Source organism: Phyllobates terribilis, unplaced genomic scaffold (assembly GCF_046119375.1).
Source record: "Phyllobates terribilis strain yellow unplaced genomic scaffold, ASM4611937v1 Scaffold_10__3_contigs__length_209671492, whole genome shotgun sequence".
Lineage (NCBI taxonomy): Eukaryota > Metazoa > Chordata > Amphibia > Anura > Dendrobatidae > Phyllobates > Phyllobates terribilis.
Window position 1 is genome coordinate 59,786,661 of NW_027362770.1, and position 26,184 is coordinate 59,812,844.

Here is a 26,184-nt window from a genome sequence, read left to right on the forward strand (position 1 = left end):
AGTTCAGACACGGGAACTAATACCGCAAAGCAGGAGAAATACAGGACTCAGTTCAGACAGGCCTGGAAATACAGCCTCCAGGAAAGGCAGACAAGGAAACAAAGACGGGACCTGGCACCTTCAGAGTGCAAGCACACACTGAAGGAAAACACTATGCTCAGGCCGGGATAGAAGGGAGCTGCTGAGCTATATACCAAGTGTCAGACAGCAATAGGCTGAGGACGCACAAGGGGTGTGACCCACAGCAGGTACAAAAAGCAGGAAGTGATCGGGCGCCGCCCTTAAGCAGCAGAAACAGACACAAACAGACAGCATGGAGGGAAGCCAGAGAGACATTCTGGACAGGAGATCAAGTGCGCCCTCTTGCACAGTGGGAGATGGACCACCATGCAAGGACGCCGCCAGGTATGTTACAGTACCTCCCCCCTTACGCCCCCTCTTCTTCAGACCTGCCAGAATCTTCCGCAGGGAATTCGAGGACCAGTCGTTCACTGGGTTGGAGGGGGACAGAGACTTGAGGGTAATCTCTGCTTCGAGGTACATCTTGTCAAGCTCACAGGAAAAAATAGACGGGTTATCAGGTATATAATGAGGAAAAGTCACTGTCTCTTTGTTATCTGGTGGTACCCCGGAGGATTCAGGAAACAACTGGAGGTCCTCCGCCGGGTCAGAAGAGTGCAGAGGCTCAGAGAAAACAACTGCTTCAGAGTACACTAGGTCGGACTCACTGGAGGAAGCAGGCGAGGTATCGGGTACCGAGTATAGGAAAGTCTCTGTCCATTCACCACCAGGTGGCACCCCGAAGGGTTCTGAACACAACTGGAGGTCCTCCGCCTGGTCGGAGGGGTGTAGAGACTCGGGAGTAACCTCTGCTTCGGAGTACACTAGGTTGGACTCACCGGACGAAGCGAGCGAGGTATCAGGTACAGAGTATAGGAGAGTCTCTGTCCTTTCGTTACCAGGTAGCACCCCGAAGGGTTCAGGAGACAACTGGAGATCCTCCGCCTGGTCGGAGGGGTGTAGAGACTCGGAGGTAACTACCACTTTGGGGTACCCATTGTCAGGCTCACAGGACGAAGCGGACAAAGTATTGAGTACCGGGTGTAGAGAAGTCTCTCTCCATTTGTCATCGAGTGGTATCCCGGAGGATTCAGGAGGCAACAGGGGATCCTCCGCCAGGTAGTAGAGGTGCACAGACTCAGAGGTAACCACAGCTTTGGAGCATCCTTGGACATGCACACCGGTTAAAGAGAGAGAAGCATCTGATGCCGGGTGCAGGAAGTTCTCCTGTGTGGAGTCTGGATGGGCAGAAGTCTCTTCGGGCAGGAGAACTGGTGCACTACCCACGCACATTACCCATTGGGGTTTCTCCGGGATACAGGGAGATGAAGCTTCAGTAGGGACTTCAAGGTTGGGGTCAGGAGGTCTCAGGGAGGACAGACCCTGGCGTGACGGCTTGCCTCTACGTCTAGCACGTCTGGACTGCCTCTTGAGGTTGAGAGAAGTATTCCGGAAAGCGTAGTCACCCTGTGAGGATTCTGGGTGGGCAGTAGTCTCATTGGGCTGGAGGACTATTGCGCTACCCACACACATTACCCATCGGGGCTGCTCCGGGATATTGGGAGGTGAAGCTTCAGCAGGAGCCTCCGGGTTAGGATCATCGAAGACCATTAGAAAGGCCACCAGGAAGGCCATTAGGTCCCGGAGGATCGGATCCTGTGTTTCATATAGGGGGTTGATCCATTCCAAGGCATCACCCGCCAGGTAAGACATCATAAAGGCCACTTTAGCCCAATCGGAAGGAAAGTAGAGAGGGTAGGCCTTAAAGTGTAGCATGCATTGCTCCACAAATGCACGACACTGTCTTGGATCCCCATAGTAACGTGGCGGATCCGCAGGAACGAGAGCTGATAGATCCATCTGGACGGTGCGTAATTTCGCCTGGAACTCAGCTAAGAGAAAAAAAATTTATTTATTTATTTTAATGCATATTCCTCCCAGTCCTTAGTACTTGTAGGGATTCCTTCCCCACATCTATAGGTCTCCGTACAGACTAGCTTAGGACTTTAGCAGGTCTGATCGCAGGATCAGGTCCCCTGTTACATCGTAGGGATTAAGCTGAGTTCTATCGTAGGGACAGATCTCCTCTCTTTCCTTAGCTCTGGTAGCAGAACATAACACGCAGCATCTGAGGGCTCCTACTCCGGCTCCGAGAAGAAGCATTTCTCCTTCATTTTAAGACATGTTTTATTTCTTCTGGCAGAACAGGGGTTAAACAGCCATGTTGGAAATCTTGGTGCTCTCAGCTGAGCTTGGTTAGCCACTCCTTTTCCCTTTATAATCTGGTATCTGATTTTAGTCCTTGTCAGAGCTAGCTTTTGCTGCATGGCTAAAGGAGGGAGAGGAGTTATTATGAGAAGGAAAGTTGGAGGGATTATCAGAGACTGTTGTGTGGTTTGTACTCATGATAATTCCTTATCCTTCTATATTTTGCTTTATTCCTCTGAAAAGTGAAAAGTGGGGCATGCAATATTATTCGGCCCCTTTACTTTCAGTGCAGCAAACTCACTCCAGAAGTTCAGTGAGGAACTCTGAATGATCAAATGATGTCCTAAATGACTGGTAATGATAAATAGAATCCACCTGTGTGTAATCAAGTCTCCGTATAAATGCACCTGCTCTGTGATAGTCTCAGGGTTCTGTTTCAAGTGCAGAGAGCATCATGAAGACCAAGGAACATATAATAATAAGCCCTCTTTTAGTGTAGGTTCTGTAGTATAATCTTCCAATCTATAATATGTTCACATATTCCTACTAGTGATGGGCGAGCACTAAAATGGTCGAGTGCTCGATGCTCGGGTCGAGAAAATTGGAATACTCGGGTGCTCGACCCGAGCAATGAGCCCAATGTAAGTCTATGGGAAACTCAAGCATTTTTAAGGCAGCTCCCCTCGGCGGTCTTCAGAGGGCCTAAAAATTGCCCAAAATCAATGGGAACAGTGCTCAAATGACATGGGAACAGCATGGGGAAGACCCCTGGAAGCATTTCTGACTCCCAGCTCACTTCTGTCAATAACGTTGTCAGAGGTATTACGCCACTTTTACAGACTCACAATAAAGCATAAAAAAACAAATCCAAAATGGATTTTCCTGGGAAATATGTTAAGGAACATCCTTTCCAGGGTAATGACTTGTAAATAACCAAAACCAAAAATACTCCTCCACACCTTGGGCTATGTTCAGACATAGAGTTTTTGATGCGTGTTTGCACTTTTCCATTGCTGTCCAACGAACTATGACCTCTGCCGCCAGTGTTTTCAGATGGGAATTTTTTAACAGTTCCACAACAAGGGCCTTCTTGTACTGCCCCATTTTTGTAGACCTGTCCGCCTCTGGAATAAGAGATATAAAGTTCTCCTTGGAGCGTGGGTCTAGAAGTGTCACCAACCAGTAATTGCTGTCACCCAAAATTTTGAGAACGCAAGGGACATGGGAAAGGCAGCGTAACATAAACTCAGCCATGCATGCCAGACTGCTAACAGGCAAGACTTCCTTGCCGTCACCAAGAGGATGAGTGACCATGCTCTCCTCCTCCTCCTCTCTGTCATCAGGCCATCCACGCTGAACATACGGTATGACAGTTGTGCAGGTAGTACCGTCTATAGCGCATGAAACAAGCTCCTGTTCTTCCTCCTTATCCTCTTCCTCATTTTCACCCAATCCACATTGGGATGAGATGAGGCTGGGCTGTGTGTAACCACCCTGTAAGGTTTCTTGCTCCATCTCATCGTGCTCCGCCTACAATGCATCCTCTTTGATTGTGATCAGAAAGTGTTTCAGAACAAAGAGAAGCGGGATGGTGAAACTAATTATGGCGTCATCGCAGCTCATCATCTTGTTGGAGTCCTCAAAGTTTTGGAGGATGGTACATATGTCTGACATCCATGTCCACTCCTGAGATCTTATGTGTGTAGTCTGAACTGAATACCGACGGCCTTGTTGATGCTGGTACTCAACAACTGCCCATTTCTGCTCACAAATCCTTCCCAACATCTGCAGTGTAGAGTTCCAACGCGTGGGGACATCACACACCAGTCTGTGAAGCTGCAAACGCTGCTGAAACACGGCAAGGGTGGCAGAAGCTGTAGGTGACTTACTAAAATAGGCACACAGGCGGCGTACTTTAACAAGCTCCGGGTAGGATTTGAGAAACCGCTGAACCACGAGGTTAAGCACATGGGCCAGGCATGATAGGTGCGTGAGCTTGCCTCTCTTCAGAGCCGTCACCAGGTTCCGGCCATTGTCACACACGACCATGCCTGGCTGTAGGTTCAGCGGTGTGAGCCACTGTGTAACGGGTCTGGGAGGCGGAACCTCTGAGCTACTATACAAGGGGGCGGTCCTTGTAAGGGAGCGGGTGGCGACCAGGCAGGCAGTCACAGCAGGTGACCGGGACAGTCTCTGGAAGAACGGGCTGGGGATCACGGCAAGTGACCGGGACAGTCTCTGGGTGAACGGGCTGGAGGTCACGGCAAGTGACCGGGGCAGTCTCTGGGTGAACGGGCTGGAGGTCACGGCAAGTGACCGGGGCAGTCTCTAGGTAAAGGGTAGGTACGACCTGTGATGGCTGAACCTCCAGGTAGGCAAGCAGGCAGGTAGCGGAGAAGCGCTCCCAGGTGAGCGGGCAAGAGTCTCTGGAATAGCTGGTGGTCACAGCACGTGACGGCGGAGCCTCCGGGCAGGCAAGCAGGCAGGTAGCGGAGAAGCGCTCCCAGGTGAGCGGGCAAGAGTCTCTGGAATGGCTGGTGGTCACAGCACGTGACGGCGGAGCCTCCGGGCAGGCAAGCAGGCAGGTAGCGGAGAAGCGCTCCCAGGTGAGCGGGCAAGAGTCTCTGGAATAGCTGGTGGTCACAGCACGTGACGGCGGAGCCTCCGGGCAGGCAAGCAGGCAGGTAGCGGAGAAGCGCTCCCAGGTGAGCGGGCAAGTTGGTCGTTAGACAGACTGGCTGGAGTTGTAAGGCAGACCGTCGGACCTCTGGCAGGCAGGCAGGTAGCTGATGTGCGCTCCCAGGTGAGCGGGCAAGTTGGTCCTTAGACAGGTTGACCGGAGTTGTAAGGCAGACCGTCGGACCTCAGGCTGGCAAGCAGGTAGCAGGAATAACAGGCAGGAAACAGACAGCAAACTGGCAGGACTCTGGAAGGAATCAGGCAGGTAACTGGCAGGTAACTGGCAACGGGACCTGAGGGCTGAAGCAGAGTAGAACAGTGCAACAACATTGCTCGGGCACCTCCATTTTGGAGGAGGTGCCTTATATACGGTAAAGTCCTCCGGCCATTGGCCGGGGACTCCTTAGGACGGCGCGCGCGGCCCCTTTAAGAGGGAGGGAGGGCGCGCGCGCGCGCCCTAAGCACAGTGGCCGGGAAGGAGCGCGCGCTGCCAGCAGAGCGGGAGAGGGACGCCGGGCACGCAGCAGAGCGGTGAGGGGAACAGCGTCCCTGCCTACCAGAGGGCAGGGACGTCGGCACTACAGTACCCCCCCTTTAGGCCCCCCCTTTTTTAGGCCAGATAGAAATTTACCTAGGATGAGAGGGGCATGGATGTTCTCCCGGGGCTCCCACGTTCTCTCCTCAGGACCAAACCCCTTCCAATCTACCAGAAAAAAGGTCTTTCCTCTTACCCTTTTGGTGGCAAGAATGTTCTCTACCTCAAACTCGTCCTCAGCAGAAACCGGAGCAGGAGGCGTACCTGTAGACTTGGAAAAAGAGTTAAGCACCACGGGTTTGAGGAGAGATACATGGAAGGAGTTAGGGATCCGTAAGTTGGCCGGGAGTTTCAATTTATAGGCCACCGGGTTGATCTGACTGATGACCTCCAGAGGGCCGATGAACCGAGGCCCTAACTTGTAAGAAGGTATCTTGAGTCGAACATATTTAGATGAGAGCCAGACTTTATCTCCTGGACGAAATTGTGGAGGATCCAGGCGTTTTTTGTCAGCGTGTCTTTTCATACGCTCGGATGACAGAAGGAGTGCGGACCGGGTACTCTCCCATATGGAGGAAAATTTGCTAACGAGAGATTCCGCAGCCGGGTTGTCCACAGAGGTGGAGACAGGAAAAGGAATCCGAGGATGCTGACCAAAGACTACAAAAAACGGGGATTTGGAGGAGGATTCGCTCTCGTGATTATTATAAGAGAACTCGGCCCATGGTAGGAGATCCACCCAGTCAGAATGGTGGGCATTAACGAAGTGCCGGAGGTAACTGGTCAGGTTCTGATTGATCCGCTCCACTTGACCATTGGACTGTGGGTGGTAAGCGGAAGAGAAGTCCAGGGTGACATCTAGCAGTTTACAAGTGGCTCTCCAGAAACGTGAGGTGAACTGTACCCCACGATCCGACACGATGTGGAGGGGCAGGCCATGAAGACGGAAGATGTGGCGGATAAAGTCTTTAGCCAGCTCGGGTGCAGACGGAAGGCCTGGCAGGGGAATAAAGTGAGCCATCTTGGAAAAGCGGTCAGCGACCACCCAAATGACGGTACAACCGGCAGAGACGGGGAGATCAGTTATAAAGTCCATTGCTATATGCTGCCAGGGGGCAGCAGGTACAGGAAGCGGAAGGAGGCGTCCGGCTGGCAGATGTCTCGGGACTTTGTTGCGGGCGCAGGACACACAGGCAGAAACAAAGTCTATTATGTCCTTGTGCAGGGTAGGCCACCAATAGTGCCGGGCAATAAGCTGGAGGGTCTTTTTCTGACCGGCGTGGCCAGCTAGTTTAGACGAATGGCCCCAGTGTAGGATCTTCTCCCGATCAGGTACTGAAACAAACGTCTTAACGGGAGGGAGACGATTTAGACTCACGGGAGCCACCTGCATTACTCTGGCGGGATCGATGATATGTTTAGGTTCTTCCTCGAGATCGGACACCAGAAAGGATCGGGACAAGGCGTCTGCTTTGACGTTTTTGTCAGCCGGGCGAAAATGAAGAACAAAATCAAAGCAAGCAAAAAACAAGGACCACCGGGCTTGGCGCGGGTTAAGTCTCTGGGCATGCTGAAGGTAAGCCAAGTTCTTGTGGTCAGTGTAAATTATAACCGGATGAAGAGCCCCCTCGAGTAGGTAACGCCACTCCTCCAACGCCAGCTTGATGGCCAATAACTCTCGGTCTCCTATGGAATAGTTGCGCTCAGAAGAGGAGAAGAGTTTGGAGAAGAAGCCACAAGTTACCATTCTCCCGGAAGATGATTTTTGAGTAAGTACCGCTCCGGCTCCAGAGGAGGAGGCGTCAACTTCCAGGAAGAACTGCTTGTTGCCGTCCGGGCGATGCAGCACCGGGGCGGAAGAGAAGGCCTGTTTTAGGGAAAGAAAGGCCTCCTCTGCTTCGGGCGGCCACACTTTGGGATTAGTACCCTTACGGGTGAGCGCGGAAATTGGGGCAGTCCGGGAAGAGAAGTGCGGGATGAAGAGGCGGTAATAGTTGGCGAAGCCCAGGAACCGCTGAATAGCCTTCAACCCCTCTGGTCGGGGCCATTTCTCGATGGTAGACAGTTTCTCAGGATCCATTTGTAGGCCGGTCTGAGAGATAATGTAGCCCAGAAACGGAAGCGAGGTCTGCTCAAAGAGGCACTTCTCATATTTAGCGTAGAGATGGTTCTGCCTGAGCCTGAGCAGGACCTGACGAACATCCCTCCGGTGAGTCTGGAGATCCGGAGAGAAGACCAAGATGTCGTCCAGGTACACCACTACGCAGGAGTAGAGAAGGTCCCGGAAGATGTCATTGACCAACTCTTGAAAGACGGCAGGAGCATTACAGAGGCCAAAAGGCATTACCAGATATTCATAGTGGCCGTCCCGGGTGTTGAATGCCGTCTTCCATTCATCCCCCTGACGGATACGAACCAGGTTGTACGCCCCACGGAGGTCCAGTTTGGTGAAGATTCTAGCCCCCCTCAGACGATCAAATAACTCCGGAATGAGCGGAAGGGGGTACTTATTCTTCACCGTGATCTGGTTAAGGCCTCTATAGTCTATACAGGGACGGAGAGAGCCGTCCTTCTTTTTGACGAAAAAGAAGCCTGCTCCTGCCGGGGAGGTAGATTTCCGAATGAATCCCCTGGCCAGATTTTCCTCAATATATTCGGACATCGACCGGGTCTCAGCAGCGGATAATGGATAAATACGCCCACGGGGAGGAGAAGTACCAGGTAACAGGTCGATAGGACAGTCGTATGGTCTATGAGGGGGTAGTGTCTCTGCCTCCTTTTTATTAAAGACATCAGCATAAGACCAATAAGGAATCGGAAGTCCAGTTAGATTAGCTGGGGTAGGAGAAGGACGGACGGGATGAACGGGAACCAGACAGGTCTTATGGCAGCCCTGTCCCCAGCGAAGGACTTCTCCGGTCTGCCAGTCAAGAACGGGTGCATGTTTCTGGAGCCAAGGTAGGCCTAGCAAGAGGGCGTGAGAGAGTCCAGGCAGAACATGGAAGGAGATACTTTCAGAATGCAGCATTCCCACCTGCAGAGTAATGGATTCGGTGATGAGTTGGATGGGGCGTGGTAAGAGCCCCCCATCCACGGCAGCAACAGACAAGGGTACAGCCAGAGGTTTGGTGGGGATGCGGTATTTCTCTACCAGGGACTGTGAAATAAGATTCCCGGCTGCTCCAGAGTCCAGTTGGGCTAGTTCGAAATAACGGTTCTCCCCGTAGACGATTGAAACTGACAACAGCAGGGATGGAGAGGATTTATTCTTGTCTAGGTGGACCTCTCTGAGCGAACCTAGACACAGGCGTTTCCCGACCTCTCCGGGCAGGCACGGATCCGGTGCTCCTTACTGCCACAGTAGAAGCAGGTCCCCTCGGCACGGCGTAAGTCCTGACGGGTCTTGACCATCTTGGTCTGGTCGACCTGCATAGGCTCAGGAGGGTGTACCTGGTTAGAGACAGAAGGAGTGACGGGTTTCTGAAAAGTAGGAGCTAGACGTGGTAGCCTCCTCTCACGGGTGACCTCTCTGGCACGCTCCTGGAACCGTAGGTCAATCCGGGTGGCAAGAGTTATTAAGTCATCGAGAGTGGTAGGAATGTCCCGACCGGCAAGTTCATCTTTAATACGGCCGGACAGACCCTCCCAGAAGACGGAAACGAGAGCGTCGTTATCCCAGGCCAGCTCCGAGGCAAGGGTACGGAACCGTATGGCATATTGGCCCACGGTGAGACTTTCCTGACGAAGGCGTAGCAACGATGATGCGGATGAGGTCTTCCGTCCGGGTTCGTCGAAGACTTTCCGGAAAGCCGTGAGAAAAGCAGGCAAGTTGGACACCAGGGGGTCTCCTCTCTCCCATAGAGGATTTAGCCAGGCCAGGGCCTCCCCGGTGAGATGGGACATGATGAATGCAATTTTGGCTCGGTCGGAGTTAAACTGGTGGACAATAGTTCAAAGTGCAGGGTGCACTGATTTATGAAGCCCCGAGCCTGGGCTGAGTTGCCTCCGAAGCGAGGAGGTGCAGAAAGCTGAGGTCCGGGGTAGGATATCATGGTGTTAGTGGACAGCGGAGCTGCCGGATTGCGAGACATGGCACTGGCGGAGGTTGTTGGTGGAGCAGTCAGAGTGTCCAGGCGAGTATTGACATTCCGCAGGTGACCCAGGATGGCCTCCTGTTGGGACCTTTGACGGGACAGTTCATGACACAGGTCCGAGAGCGAGGGAGCTTGGGTGCCACCGGGTTCCATGGCCCGAGCAAACTGTAACGGGTCTGGGAGGCGGAACCTCTGAGCTACTATACAAGGGGGCGGTCCTTGTAAGGGAGCGGGTGGCGACCAGGCAGGCAGTCACAGCAGGTGACCGGGACAGTCTCTGGAAGAACGGGCTGGGGATCACGGCAAGTGACCGGGACAGTCTCTGGGTGAACGGGCTGGAGGTCACGGCAAGTGACCGGGGCAGTCTCTGGGTGAATGGGCTGGAGGTCACGGCAAGTGACCGGGGCAGTCTCTAGGTAAAGGGTAGGTACGACCTGTGATGGCTGAACCTCCAGGTAGGCAAGCAGGCAGGTAGCGGAGAAGCGCTCCCAGGTGAGCGGGCAAGAGTCTCTGGAATGGCTGGTGGTCACAGCACGTGACGGCGGAGCCTCCGGGCAGGCAAGCAGGCAGGTAGCGGAGAAGCGCTCCCAGGTGAGCGGGCAAGAGTCTCTGGAATAGCTGGTGGTCACAGCACGTGACGGCGGAGCCTCCGGGCAGGCAAGCAGGCAGGTAGCAGAGAAGCGCTCCCAGGTGAGCAGGCAAGTTGGTCCTTAGACAGACTGGCTGGAGTTGTAAGGCAGACCGTCGGACCTCTGGCAGGCAGGCAGGTAGCTGATGTGCGCTCCCAGGTGAGCGGGCAAGTTGGTCCTTAGACAGACTGACCGGAGTTGTAAGGCAGACCGTCGGACCTCAGGCTGGCAAGCAGGTAGCAGGAATAACAGGCAGGAAACAGACAGCAAACTGGCAGGACTCTGGCAGGAATCAGGCAGGTAACTGGCAGGTAACTGGCAACGGGACCTGAGGGCTGAAGCAGAGTAGAACAGTGCAACAACATTGCTCGGGCACCTCCATTTTGGAGGAGGTGCCTTATATACGGTAAAGTCCTCCGGCCATTGGCCGGGGACTCCTTAGGACGACGCGCGCGGCCCCTTTAAGAGGGAGGGAGGGCGCGCGCGCGCGCCCTAAGCACAGTGGCCGGGAAGGAGCGCGCGCTGCTAGCAGAGCGGGAGAGGGACGCCGGGCACGCAGCAGAGCGGTGAGGGGAACAGCGTCCCTGCCTAGCAGAGGGCAGGGACGCCGGCACTACACACTGATCTGCCTGCTCTTTAAGAGCTGTCCACAACTCTTCAGCATTGAGCTGTTTGTCACCTAAGCATATTAGCTTCAGCACAGCCTGTTGCTGCTTGTCCGAGGCAGTGCTGCAGTGCTTCCAGCTTGTGACTGATGTGGTCATTTCGGAGATAGAGGCTTTGACACTCTTGTGTTGTCAATGTGATCACTACACTCATAGATGAATTCATTGAGAGGTGTAGTTTGCAAAATGGGGTTACTTTTGGGGGGGGGGGTCTGCTGTTCTGGCACCTCAGGGGCTCTGCCAATGTTACATGGCACCCCCATGGTTTTTGTACTGTGCCTCAAAATTAGTTTTTGACCACATATTGGGGTACACAAAAGAAATTGAAAAACAAATTGTACCATCTGTTTTCCCCTGTTTACCCTTGTGAAAATAAAAGATTTGGAGCTAAAACAACATTTTTGTGGGAAAAATGTCATTTTTTTATTTTCACGGATCAAAGTTTGAAAATTCTGTGAAGCACTTGTGGGTTAAATGTGCTCTTCACACCTCTAGATAAATTACTTGAGGGGCGTAGCTTCCAAAATGGTGTCATTTTTCTGGGTTTTCCCCTCTTTAGTCACATAAGGAGCTCTACAAACATGACATGGTGCCCACAGACCATTCCTTCAAAGTCTGTGCTTAAAACGTCAATCCTTCCTTTTGGAGTTTAGCATTGAGGCCAAACAGTAGTTTCCTATGAAACATGGGGTATTGGCGTACTCAGGAAAATTTCCACAACAAATTTTGCTGTCCATTTTCTCCTGCTACTGTTGTAAAAGTGAAAAATTTGGGGCTAAAGCAAGACTTTAGTGAGAAAATTTTTATTTTTTTATTTTCACAGCTCAATGTCATAAAGTTCTGTGTGGCACTTGTGGGTTCAAGATGCTTTCCACACTTCTAGATCAATTCCTTGAGGGGTTTAGTTTTCAAAATGTGGTCACTTATGGGGGGTTTCCATTGTTTAGGCACATCAGGGGCTCTGCAAACGCAATATGTGTTGTTTGTTCTCGCCAATTTTGAGCTTCAAAAGTCAAGCAGTGCTCCTTCCCTTCTGAGCCCTGTTGTGCACACAAACAGTAGTTTTCCATCATTTATGGGGTATTGGCGCACTCATAGGAAATTGCCCAGAAAATTTTTGGGTCTATTTTTTCCTGTTACTCTTGTGAAAATTAAAATTTTGGAGCTATAGCAACATTTTTGTTGGAAAAATTTAATGGTTAATAAACTTCTTGAATGTGGTTTTGAGCACTGTGAAGGGTGAAGTTTTTAAAATGGTGTCACTTTTTGGGTCTGTTATGTCACATAGGCCCCTCAAAGTCACTTCAAACAGGATGTAGTCACTAAAAAATGGTTTTGTAAATTTTGTTGGCAAAATGAGAAATTGCTGATAAACTTTTAACCCTCCTAAGTTTCTAACATAAAGAAAATATGTTTAAAAAATGATGGTGATGTAAAGTAGTCATGTGTCAAATGTTATTTATTAACTGTTTTGTGTGATATACCGTATATCTCTGGTTTAAGGGTTTAAAAATAAAAGTTTGAAAATTGTGACATTTTCAAAAGTATTGCCAAATTTTAGATATTTTTACAAATAAACGCAACAAATATTAACCTAAATTTACCTCTACCATAAAGTACAATGTGTAATGAAAAATAAATCCCAGAATCACTGGTATTCATTGAAGCATTCCAGAGATATTACCTCATAAATTAACATTGGTCAGAATTCAAAAATTTGGCCTGATTAGGAAGGTGATATTGGGCTTCAGAGTGAAGGGGTTAAAGGCCTATGATGAGCTGGCAATACGTGCATGAAATGTTAGGGTGTGCCTTTTAATTACTTCTACTGGTGGGCATAGGAGAGCTCCTATTAATGTCAGGAAGTCAGCAAGCATATGATGTAATTGTACATCATATGTCAGTAAGGAGTTAATAACTTACTGCACTAACAGATTTTTTATGCTTTTTAAAATATAATATTAGTAATAAAATATAATAATGGTTAAATATGATAAATTTTTGGGACCAGATACCTGCAATGCGGGTGTTTTCAAGGAAGATACCATGACTAGAGAAGGGTGAACCCGAACAGTAAAGATCAGGGTCCGTACCAAACAACTAGTTTTCGGGCACGGACCCCACACAACTGACTTCCAGAGGAAGTCTATGTTACTGTTTGGGTTCGGCACCCCGAACATCGGGTGTTTCCCGTGCTGTCATTTGCGTAACAGCGCAGGAAACATGGGCTTTGATCGGCAGTAAGATCGCAGTAAAAACCTTACTGCTGGTCACAGGCATCGGCAGATGAAAGACTTCTACTCCCATCAACCTGATAACAGGCATAGCTAATGTAAGTTGTCATCATCAGCCCATGTGGCGTGCAAAAAAAGGACATGTCAGCGTGAGTTGACCATGGAAACTCGATTCGTGGAAACACACTGAGATAAGTGCAGACCCATTCATTTGAATGGGTCCACGTATGTATGTGTCTCCAGAACATGTTGAAACTGGCACCACACATATTGGAGACACTAACATGTGAAAGAGTCCTAAAAGATGCTTTTTTTTGCCAAAACTAGTTTTGAGAGCTATAATTTTTCCATTTATCAGCGGACAGAGTCATGTGACTGCTCGTTTTTTGCTGGACAAGTTGTCAATTTTATTGTGACCCTTTTTCGGGCACTTGACATTTTTTGATCACTTTCTATACGGATTTTTGGGAGGCAGAATGAACAAAAAGTCAAGAATTTTTTTGGGGGGGCATTTTTATGTCATTCCACATGTGGTAAAATGAATAAGGCAGCTTTATTCTTCAGCTCAGTATGACTGCAGCGATACCACATTTATATATTTTTTTATGTTTTGGCGCTTTTACACAGTAAAAACTATTTTATAGAAAAAATAATTATTTTTGCATCGCTTTATTCTGGAACTATATTTTTTTTATTTTTCTGCTGATGGAGCTGTATGGCAGTATGTCATGACAACATTGGGTCACCATAGCAATGATCAGGCACCCGCAATGATGTTGCGGGGGCGCCAATCCAAGGGCACACGAGGCTTCCTCTTTCTGCCTGCACTCTAAATGCTGCCATTGATTTAGATGGCAGCATTTAGGGGGTTAAAGTGCCAGGAGCGGTGCGGCTCCGCTCCTGGCACTGATTGCTGAGTGTCAGCTGTCAGAATCGGCTGACACCCGGCATCAACCGCATTCGCACATCCTCTTTGCGTACAAAATCACCTGGACATATCTATACGTCCACCTTAGTTATTCACCTCAAATCAAATTTGTTTTAGAAATTCTGAAAAGTTAGCAAATTTGAATTTCAAAAGATCCGTTCATCTCTAGTATGTTCATTTGCTACTCTTTGCTTCACAACAGTGAAATTCCACAGAAACAATGTACAGGTGCATCTCATTAAATTAGAATATCATCAAAAAGTTAATTTATTTCAGTTCTTCAATACAAAAAGTGAAACTCATATATTATATAGAGTAATTACAAACAGAGTGATCTATTTCAAGTGTTTATTTCTGTTAATGTTGATGATTATGGCTTACAGCCAATGAAAACACAAAAGTCATTATCTCAGTAAATTAGAATACTTTAGAACAACAGCTTGAAAAATATTTTTAAAATCCGAAATGTTGGCCTACTGAAATGTATGTTCAGTAAATGCACTCACCACTTGGTGGCGGCTCCTTTTGCATCAATTACTGCATTAATGCGGGTCTGGTGTCTCATCTTCCTCTTGACAATACCCCATAAATTCTCTATGGGGTTAAGGTCAGGCGAGTTTGCTGACCAATCAAGCACATTAATACTGTTGTTTTTAAACCAGGTATTCGTACTTTTGGCAGTGTGGACAGGTGCCAAGTCCTGCTGGAGAATGAAATTTCCATCTCCAAAAAGCTTGTCGGCAGAGGAAAGCATGAAGTGCTCTAAAATTTCCTGGTAGATGGCTGTGCTGACTTTTTATTCATGATGAAACACAGTGGACCTACACCAACAGATGACATGGCTCCCCAAACCGTCACTGATTGTGAAAACTTCACAGTAGACCTCAAGCAGCTTGGATTATGTGCCTCTCCACTATTCCTCCAGACTCTGGGACCTTGATTTCCAAATAAAATGCAAAATTTACTTTGCATTTCCTTAGTGTGTCAATGACTGCCTTCTGGACATCTGTCAGGTCAGCAGTCTTCCCCATGAGTGTGAAGCCTACTGAAACCGACTAAGGGACCCTTCTAAACGCTTAGGAAGCCTTTGCAGGTGTTTTGTGTTAATTATTCAAATTTACTGAGATAATGAGTTTTGTGTTTTCATTGGCTGTAATCCATAATCATCAACATTAACAGAAATGAACACTTGAAATAGATCACTCTGTTTGTATTGAAGAACTGAAATAAATTTACTTTTTGATGATATTCTTATTTAGTGAGATGCACCTGTACATGCTGTGGATATGAAAATTGACAGGGGAAATTAAAGAGTAATTGACTTTTTTTTTTTTTCAGAAATCAATAGTACACATAGAAATAAGCTATTTTTCACTATATCAGAGAAATTTGTTTCTTTCTCAATCAGATTTTTCAGCAAAAAACAGGATTCACATTACTGAGATAGGAGGTGACAGTAGTTCCCTTCTATTGGGAGCGCAAAGGTGATTAGGAGGGAGGATCTAAAGGAATACACAGACATTCTTCTGTAGTTCACCTGAAACAACTGTTACACTTTCATTTTTTTTATATAGTGTGGATGAAATTTTTGCTGATAATTTCATCTACAAATCTGCAATGTGTGACAATCACATGATCCCCAATGAAGTGACACATTCAGCGCACACACATTTCTGACAGATACATTGAATTCCTAACAATTACCACTAAAGATGAGCGGATCTGCTGAGATTCAAAGTCAGCAATCACATGGATTTAACTGGCAAATTTGATTTCCAGCAAAGTTATTCTCTGTAAATTCAATTTTACTTATTACGCTCTGAGGTCTCTCTAGACTCCCGCGCATAATAAACTTAGGATGTAAAAAAATAAATAAATAATTATACTCATCTCACTGATCATCTGCCCTGCCATTAACGACCTTGTGCTCTTTCTTTTTCCCTTTTCCCACATCGTGCAGATTCTTTTCAGCCTCTTCTCTCCAGACAAGGATTTCCAGCATGACTACACCTCTGTCAGAGGTCTAGTTGTGCGGAAAGTCCTTTTCTAGAGTGAATAGGCTGAAGAGAATATGCATGATGGAAAAAGAAGAAAAGAAAAGATGTGGAAGACTGGATAATAGACTATGGAGACAGGGTAACTAGCAAGCGGACAGGTGAGTATTACTATTGTTATTTAATTCTTAATAATTTTCCTGGCCTTCTACACATAACAAAAATGGCAAACTCAACAGAACATCATTTATAAAGCTCATCTTTAGTGACCAACACAATGCCAGAAATAAAGCAGAAATAAAGTCAAGCAATTTCAGCCACACAGACCTTTTCATAATATTGATGCCAATGTAAGTGCCATATGGGAATTATTAATCACCGCCCTCTGTCTGTTTCTCTACGCTGTCATACCCAAAGATATATGTGAGCTGTCAAAGGACTCTCAAATATATTTCCTACTGCTGCACTTGTCAAAAGTTACCTTACCTTTTTCCCTTCAATACAGATACAGTCCAAGTTTGTATTTTCAAATTCCTTAGTAATCCTTAAAGCGAACCTGTCACCAGGTTTTTACCATATGAGGTAAGACCAACACCTTTCAACCCTGATATACAGCATTCTATAATGCTGTATATATGCCCCAACCCGGCCTCAAAGAAAAGAAAAAGACGTTTTAATATACACACCTGGGGGGCCGTCTGGTCTGAGGGGCATCGCTTGTCCTGGTCTTGCTCCTCCCTTCTTCTTGTGAATCTGTCCTTTGTACTAGTTTGTTTGTTTTTTTAAAAGAGGCACTGCAATATAGTTGCCTGTGGTAATGAAGGGATGTATTTTATTTAACAACTATATAACAACAAAAATAGCAATACATATGTGGCGCCCTGCTGCGCATTGGTGCCACAGAACCCAGTAGAGTGCATGGATGGACTTCTCCACAAGATGCCCTCACACATTCACACACCTCGACCCTACCACCTCAGACCAGTAGAGCCCGTTAGGGATATATATAGGGAGGGTGGAGCCAAGCAGCTTAGTTTAGAGTTTAGTCTTTAGGCAGAAGTCAGACAAAGAGAGTCTGGGAGCGTGCTAACGCTCAGAGAGCAGCAAAGAGGCAGCGCGCTGGCTGCCGTGCTTAGGCTAGCCAATGCCTACAGCACGTGTGAGGGCCTTGAGTGTGGCCAAAGGCGAGAGAAGAAGGAAGAAGTAGCGAGGGGGCAGAGGAGCATACCAGGCTCATCCCGAGATATATACCGGACACCGGGTCCGCACCTACGGGGTCATTTATACCCAGTAGGAACCACCGGAACCCCTGAAGGACTACAGGTCCCAGGTTTACCAAATGCTGACTACAGTACCTAGGAGTCACGGAGGCCCCAGCATCCAGGGAGAGTGATCTCCAAAAGAAGGCCCTACCACCAGGTCAGCAGGTGCAAGGGAGAGAGAGAGACAGTAACCAAGCTAGGCCTAGTTCCAGGCAGGCCAGAAGCTTAGCGAGTAAAGCCACGGATCAGGAGGCCCTATACCCGCTCACTGGGGAGAGTCCAAAAGTGCGCCCTTCGCCCGGAGTATGCTGGACCGTGCCTGCATCGTCACCAGTAAAGGTACTGAAGCTTACCCCCATGTGAGTGTCCGTCTTTCCTCCGGGACCGTCCTGCCGTCCCTCCCCAGCATCCACCATCTACCCTTACACTGCCCTGGAGCTAGCTCTACTTGTGGAGAGCCACACCATCCCTGCTGCTGTAACACCAGCTCCAGTGGACTGCTCCGCAGCGGCGGCCCCCTTTAGCAGCATTCCACAGGTGGCGTCACGAACTTTCCAAATCCCCTATAAATATTATCCCCTTTTTAATGACCCCCCTGGGTCACGGAACGGGCCAGCCACCCTGATATTCCCCATACCGGCATCCGTAAGAGGCCCGGCTGCCGAGTACCTCACGGCCCAGGGGGCGCGTCACATATACTGTACTCTCAGCAATGCAAGAAATGGCTGCACAATATTTATTATGGCCATGATATTTAAAACCGATATTTAAAGGGAACTGTCACCATGAAAATGCAGCAAGTCTGCAGGCGCCATGTTATAGAGAAGCTGAGTAGATTGATACATAGTTTTGTGAGAAAAGATTTAGTATAATTTGAGTTTTAATAATCAAATCCTCTGCTCTTTCTGGGCTTTTCGTGCCAGTGGGCGGTCTTATCAGTGACTGACAGTTCTCTATGTAAGCACACTTATAAAAAGGAGGCTGTCAATCACTGATAGGACCGCCCACTGAACCGAAAACTCCCTCACTTCTCTCACAAAACTCCCTTCTCTATAACATGGTGCCTGCAGATTGGACTACATCATCATGCTGATGGGTTCCCTTTAAAATCACCTAACCAGTGATAACTAATGGTATGACTGTGGACCATCTCCGTATTAAAAATCAAATTTTGCTCAAGCTCCTACTAAATACATAGAGATTTGTCATCCCATCTCACAACTTCACTCATTACTTGCATCATCATAACTGATTACGGAAATTCTCCATCATAACAGGACAGGTGTAAAAAGTAGTAGTCTTCCTGTCGGAGATAATTTTTTTTAAACCCAATGCAATATATATATTGTAATTGCTGTGGTGCCTGTGTGTGGAGAGGGCTCAGGAGCAGAGCATTAGATTTTGGCTGTATTTAATGAGCAGCATCTCTGTTGAACATCAGTCAGTGGAGTTGAGCTCCGATCACTACTGTGAGCGTCTGACAGTGACGCTTAACCCCTTCATGCCATGGCCATTTTCCGTTTTTATTTTTTCTTCCTCTTTTTCCAAGAGCCATAATTTTTTTATATTTCTGTCAATATGGCCATACAAAGGCTTGCTTTTTGCGGGATGGGTTGTACTTTTGAATGGCATCATTGACTTTACAATATATTGTACTGGAAAATGGAGAAATGTTCCAAGTATGGTGAAATTGCAAAAAAAGTACAATTCCAGAATAGTTTTTTGGGTTTTTAGTTACCATGTTCACTATATGGTAAAACGAACCAAGCAATATGATTACCAAGGTCAATACTATCAAACAGATATCAAACATGTATAGTTTATTTTTCATTTAAGTGGTGAAAAACAATTCCGAAATTTGTATGAAAAAAAGTTTTTGCATTTGTCGTCCTTTTCTAAGACCCGTAGCATGTTCATTTTTTGGAATCTTTGGCTGGGTGATAGCTTATTTTTTGTGCCTTGAGGTGACGTTTTTATTGATACAATCTTGGGGTAGATACAATGTTGTTATCACCTCTAATTGCATTTTATTGCAATGTTGTGGTGGCCAAAAAACTTTTCTGGAGTTTTGATTTTTTTTCGTTACGCTGTTTACAGATCTGACTAATTTACTTTATATTTTGATAGACTGGACATTTCTGAATGCAGCGATGCCAAATATGTGTATTTGTTTTAATTGTTTTATTTTCAATGGGGCTATAGAGGGGTGATTTGAAATGTTTTGTTTTTTTATTTTTTTATATTTTTAAAAACTTTTTTTAAAAAAAACTTTTTATTTTATTTAATAGTCCCTTTAGGAGACTTGAAGCTGTGATCGTCTGATTGCTTGTGCTATAGATAGCAGTGCTTCAGCAGTGATAAGGATAGCAGAAATCACGATCTCCTATGAACGCCAGCCACGAGCCAGCATTCACAGGAGTATTGTAAAGACAGGCACAGGGATTTTCAGCAGATGCCAGGCCATCAGGACAACTTATTGACATCCACTGATTGCGTGACAGGGGTTCCAATGAGTGGAATTTGTCACTCACTTCCGGCTTGGGCGTGTTAATTCCCGCTGTCAGAAATTAACAGCAAGATTTAACTGGTTAACAAGGTGGGTGGAGCTCCTATCCACCCGAGGCTTTTAAAGGCATATGACAGCTGATGAAACAGAGTCCACATCAAAGTCAGGGATACGACATATAATAGAAAAATGAAGGAAAACAAAATGGAATGTTTGAAGCTAAAATATTCTTTTATTTATACAAAATTATTAAAAAAACACACAAAGGGTTATAAAATGGATAAACTAGGGGTAATAAGCACCAAATGGGAATCATTAACATGGATGGGTCTTGGGGGTAGGTGAGTGAATGAGGAGAAATAAAAAAAAAAGTATCCATATATGCCTCTGTGGTAATTAGATTTCCCCGATCACTCCACCATTATTCCAAAATTAGCCTAGATAAGAATTGATGCCAGTTGTTACCGATTTTGCTGAATGATCCCAAGCAACGAACAAATACAGTTATATGAAAAAGTTTGGGCAACCCCATTAATCTTAAGCTTAATGTTTTATAAAAATTGGTGTTTTTGCAACAGCTATTTCAGTTTGATATATGTAATAACTGTTGTACACAGTAATGTTTCTGCCTTGAAATGAGGTTTATTGTACTAACAGAAAATGTGCAATCTGCATTCAAACAAAATTTGACAGGCTTTGCACAGATGGCTTCCCAAATCCTGGCTGTAGATCACGATATAATCCAGGTAGGCTGCTGCATACTTCTTGTGGGGAGCTAGGATCCAGTCCATGGCCCTCTGGAAGGTAGCGGGAGCTCCTTGCAATCCAAATGGCATCTTTGTGTACTGAAAACACCCATCTTCTCCTTGGACTCTTGGGACATAGAAATTTGCCAATACCCTTTCGTGAGGTCAAGGGTGGTAAAGTACCTGGCCAGCCCTAGCCTTAAAATGAGTTCATCTACCCTCGGCATTGGGTAAGAATCAACCTTAGAGATCTCAATCATTTTTCTATAGTTATTGCAAAACCACCATTCTCCATCTGGTTTCGTCACTAAGACTATGGGACTGGACCAGCCACTTTTGGACTCTTCAATGACTTCTAAACCCAGCAGGCACTTCACCTCTTTTGAGATTACCTCTCAGCGGGCTTCAGGAATCTGTTATGGCTTCAAGTTTACTCGGACATGAGGCTCCGTAAGCACCTCATGCTCTATGATCTGAGTTCACCCTGGTAGATGCGAAACAGGTCCCTCTTCCACTGTAGCAACTTGTGGCACTGATGGTTTTGGGCACGTGACAGTGACTGCCACCTTGACCTCTCCCACATTAGCTTCCACCTTCGCCACCAAACAGGGAGCTTCCACTTGTTCCCTATCTTGCTACAGCTTAATCAGGTTGATGTGGTACAACTGGTAGGGCTTCCTTCTCCTAGGTTGGTGGACCCTATAGTTGACGTCGCCAAGCTTTTCAACCACTTCATAGGGGCCTTGCCACTTGTCCAGGAACTTGCTCCCCATCATAGGTACCAGCACTAGTAACCGATCTCCAGGGTTGAAATGTCTCACCCTCGCTGATCTATTGTACACCCTCGACTGTGCCTCTTGTGCTTTGAGGAGGTGTACTTTCACAATAGGCATGTTCGATTACACTCCTGTAGGGTTTAGACTCAACCTCCCAGGTCTCTTTTGCTATGTCCAAGAGTCCGCAGGGGTGTTGGCCATATAACAGCACAAATGGGGAGAATCCAGTAGAGACCTGTGGGACTTCTCTAATGAAGAACAAAAGGTATGGCAGTAGGCAGTCCAAATCCTGGCTGTCTTTCTCCATGTCCTTCTTTAACATAGCATTCAAGGTTTTATTAAACCTCTCCACTAAGCCATCTGTCTGGGGGTGGTAGACTGAGGTCCTGAGTTGTGTGATTTTCAGGGTTTCCACAACTCTCTCATCACCCATGACATAAAAAGGGGTCCCTTGGTATGTTAGGATCTCCTTAGGCAACCCTGTTCTAGTGAAGATGTGGACCAACTCCCAGGCTATACTTTTGGCAGAGGAGTTACGTAGTGGCACGGCCTCTGGATACCGCATAGCATAGTCCAGTATCACCAGAATATACTGATGTCCTCTGGCGGACTTGACCATGGGGTCCCACTAGATCCATGGTTATGTGATCAAATGGCACCTCAATGATTGGCCGCAGCACTAAGGGGTTACGGAAGTGGGCCAGCGGAGAGGTCAGCTGGCAGGTGGGACATGACCTACAAATATTTACAATTTTTCGGTGACACCCTGGCCAATAGAACCTCAGGGGGATCTCTTCCTGGGTTTTCTCTACCCCCAGATGACCACCCAACACATGTGTATGGGCCATATATAACACCGTGCATCTGTACGGCCCTGGCACCAGTAACTGTTCAATTACCTTCCCTCTGAGCTTGGTGACCCGATATAGTAACTACTCATTTACAGCAAAGTACGGTGTCAACCCCCGGCTCTTGAGTAACACCATTCAAGACAGTGACATTATCAAAAGTAGAGATGAGCGTTGTTCAACTCGAACTGTTCGCCAATCTCAAATTCGACGAACAAGAACGATTTGAGAAAAATTCGGCTGTTCGAGGTTATGTTCGATAACTGTTCGTGCACCAAAACCATAACTGGATTTTTTCTCAGTACTGATGAAAATTAATGTTAATACGCAGTTTGAGTGTACAGCGGGGCGGGGGGAGGGGCAGGGGATGGATCTCTGCAGGAATAATGAAGATCTCCATTTTTTTTTCTCTTTCCCGCATTTACAGTGGGGAGGTGCAATCTGTCAGTCTATCAGCAGCGCACACACGGAGCGAAGTGCTTTTTTTCACACAAGCAAGGGCATGTGTCATTGGCAGTGTATGTCACATGTCCTTGCCCTATAAGACCCAGCCATTTTCCCCGTCGCCACCATTTTCTCACTGCTGCAGCTGCGTGTTAGACGGCACCCCTGTGGCTGTGCGCGCTATACCTTGTTAATTTCAAGCCAATTTTCACACAAATCTACAGATAGCTTGGGAGTAGGGAATAGTTGTGATTGCAGTCGGTTTAAGGACTAGGTTACAGAATTTCCTACGACTTTTATCAGGCTGGTCTGTGCTCTTAAATAGATAGGTTGTGGGAGTAAAGACTAATTGTAATTGCAGTCCTTTTCAGGACTAAGTTACATCAGTTCCTATCAGTTTTTGCCAGGCAGGTCTGTGCCAGTGCTGTGCAAGTTTTTTTCACAACATTTGGCTGAATCTAGCAAAGCTAATCCTTTTTGGCCTATTGCAGAGTGTGTTAGTCAGTGGAGTAGCCTATCTGTGTTGCAAGATACACCACCTGTGTATAGAATACCAATTTTTTTACTGCACCTAGTGAAGTAAAACTTTTGGGCATAGCATCATTCTATTAGTCCACCTATACTGACCTCCATAAGGTTGCAAATTGAATATAATTTTTTTCTGCATCTAGCTCTGAAAAAATATTTGTCCTTCTAGCAGTGTGTGGGACTTGTTCTACTAGTCCATCTATACTGACCTTCATCAGGTTGCAAATTCCAAATCATTTTTTGACTGCATCTAGCTCTGAAAAATTATTTGGGCTTCTATCAGTGTGTGGGACTTGTTCTATTAGTCCATCTATACTGACCTCCATCAGGTTGCAAATTAAAAATAATTTTTTGTCTACATCTAGCTCTGAAAAAATATTTGGCCTTCTAGCAGTGTGTGGGACTTGTTCTATTAGTCCATCTATACTGACCTCCATCAGGTTTCAAATTGAATATAATTTTTTTCTGCATCTAGCTCTGAAAAAATATTTGTCCTTCTAGCAGTGTGTGGGACTTTTTCTACTAGTCCATCTATACTGACCTCCATCAGGTTGCAAATTAAAAATAATTTTTATCTGCATCTAGCTCTGAAAAAATATTTGTCCTTCTAGCAGTGTGTGGGACTTGTTCTACTAGTCCATCTAAACTGAACTCCATCAGGTTGCAAACTGAATATAATTTTTTTATGCATCTACCTCTGAAAAAATATTTGGCCTTCTAGCAGTGTGTGGGACTTGTTTTATTAGTCCATCTATACTGACCTCCATCAGGTTGCAAATTCAAAATAATTTTTTGTCTGCATCTAGCTCTGAAAAAATATTTGGGCTTCTAGCTGTGTGTGGGACTTGTTCTATTAGTCCATCTATACTGACCTCCATCAGGTTGCAAAGTGAATATAATTTTTCTCTGCTTCTAGCTCTGAAAAAATATTTGGGCTTCTAGCAGTGTGTGGGACTTGGTCTATTAGTCCATCTATACTGACCTCCATCAGGTTGCAAATTGAATATAATATTTTACTGCATCTAGCTCTGAAAAAATATTTGGTCTTCTAGCAGTGTGTGGGACTTGTTCTATTAGTCCATCTATACTGACCTCCATCAGGTTGCAAACTGAATATAATTTTTTTCTGCATCTACCTCTGAAAAAATATTTGGGCTTCTAGCTGTGTGTGGGACTTGTTCTATTAGTCCATCTATACTGACCTCCATCAGGTTGCAAATTGAATATAATTTTTTTCTGCATCTAACCCAGCCAATAGTTTTGGCCTAATACCACAGTTTGGCCACTCAGCTCTGCTCGGTTGCCATCCATTGTTTTTTTGTGCAAACAACTCCAGAGTTGTGAATTAGTTAACCACCAAAATGAGTGGAAAAAGGCCTGCTGCTGGTGGAAAGGGGAATAGGCGTGTTGGGAAGGGGAAAAAAGGTTGTGTCCGTGGGGTAGGTGTTAAAGCAACAGTAACATCTGCAGAAGAAAGACCATCTTCCAGCCTAACTAAAATGTCTACTTCTTTTAGCGGACAATGTGATAAGATCCCTTTCTTACGGCCACGCCAATCGCTACAAATTCCAGATGAGGCACAAAAACAGCAGGTGCTTCAACGGATATCAAGTGTTCCTTTAAGTGGGCTCTCCTCCACATCAACATCAACATCACAAATACTCCAGTCCTCAAAGGTGTCACCCCAATCTCACTTGCTACCTCACAGCTCCCAAATCTCCAGCTGCCCGTCTGAGTATGAGGTAGAACAGATGGTTGAGTCTGCAGAGCTGTTTACTTATACTATAGCCTGGGAATCAGAGGTCAGCTCCAGCGCTTCTGTGAATCCAGGCGAGGAAATGATCTGCACTGATGCCCAGAATCTTTATGAGTCGGATCCAGGACCAGACGCTGAAGGTTCTGACCATAATGTAGACCCTCATTCCCAAACTGTAACTCCTGTTGGTGGAGACAATGAGGAAGACGATGATGAGACTCAAATACCTGATTGGAGCGACAACTTTAGTTTTTTGTCAGGGCAGGAACAGGTTGGCTCTGAGGACGACGGGTGTGATAACGCACAGGGTGATGATGATGAGGTTGGAGATCCCACTTGCTGTCAACCCACAGTCAGCCAAGAGATGAGGTCAGCAGAGGAGGTGGAGGAGAATGCTAGTGACGACGAGGTCAGGTTGTGCCTTCCTGGACAGAGACGTAGTACTGGAAGCACGTCAACAACTGAATCCTCAAACACAACTCTGCCTCTCACCACAAGTCGTGGTGGCACTTCAGGTCGCATGGGTGCTAAGCCTTGCATAGCCTGGGCATTTTTTCAGATCGATAAAGATGACCCAACTCGTGTTATCTGAAACATTTGTCAGCAAAAGCTAAGTAGAGGCCAAAAAATACATAGTTTGAGTACTTCATGCATGAACCGGCACATGGACATGAAGCATAAGTTGCAGTGGGAAGCTCACTGTGCTACAATGTGGCCTAGCCTGCTGGGCCAACCACCGTCTACCATATCTTGTGCATCCGCGGCCTCTTCATCCTCAGTCACTGGGGGTACAGCAGTCACACCTGTTTTGGGGCGCAGACCTGCCACCTCTTTACCCGCAACAGCCAGCGTGATTGGCAGGTCATCATTTTCTTTGGAGGTGGTAACACCAGCTGGTGTTGAGCGCTGTCCGACATCGATAGCACCACCTTTGGATCAAGGCAACATAACATGTCCGCCTGCATCTTCCTCACAGACCGGCAGTTTGCCGGGGACACCCTTATCAACCCCGTCTAAGCACAATAGCCAGCCCTCGGTCCCTCAGATGTGGACAAGTAAAAGACCATTTCCTCCTAGCCATGAGAAAGCTAAGAGGTTGAATTTCACCATCTGCAAGCTCTTGGCTACAGAAATGCTGCCTTTCCGCCTGGTGGACACAGAGGATTTTCGAGACCTTATGTCCGTCGCAGTGCCCCAGTACCAGATGCCCAGTCGGCACTACTTCTCAAAGAAAGGTGTGCCTGCGCTCCACCAGCATGTCGCACACAACATCACCGCTTCTTTGAGAAACT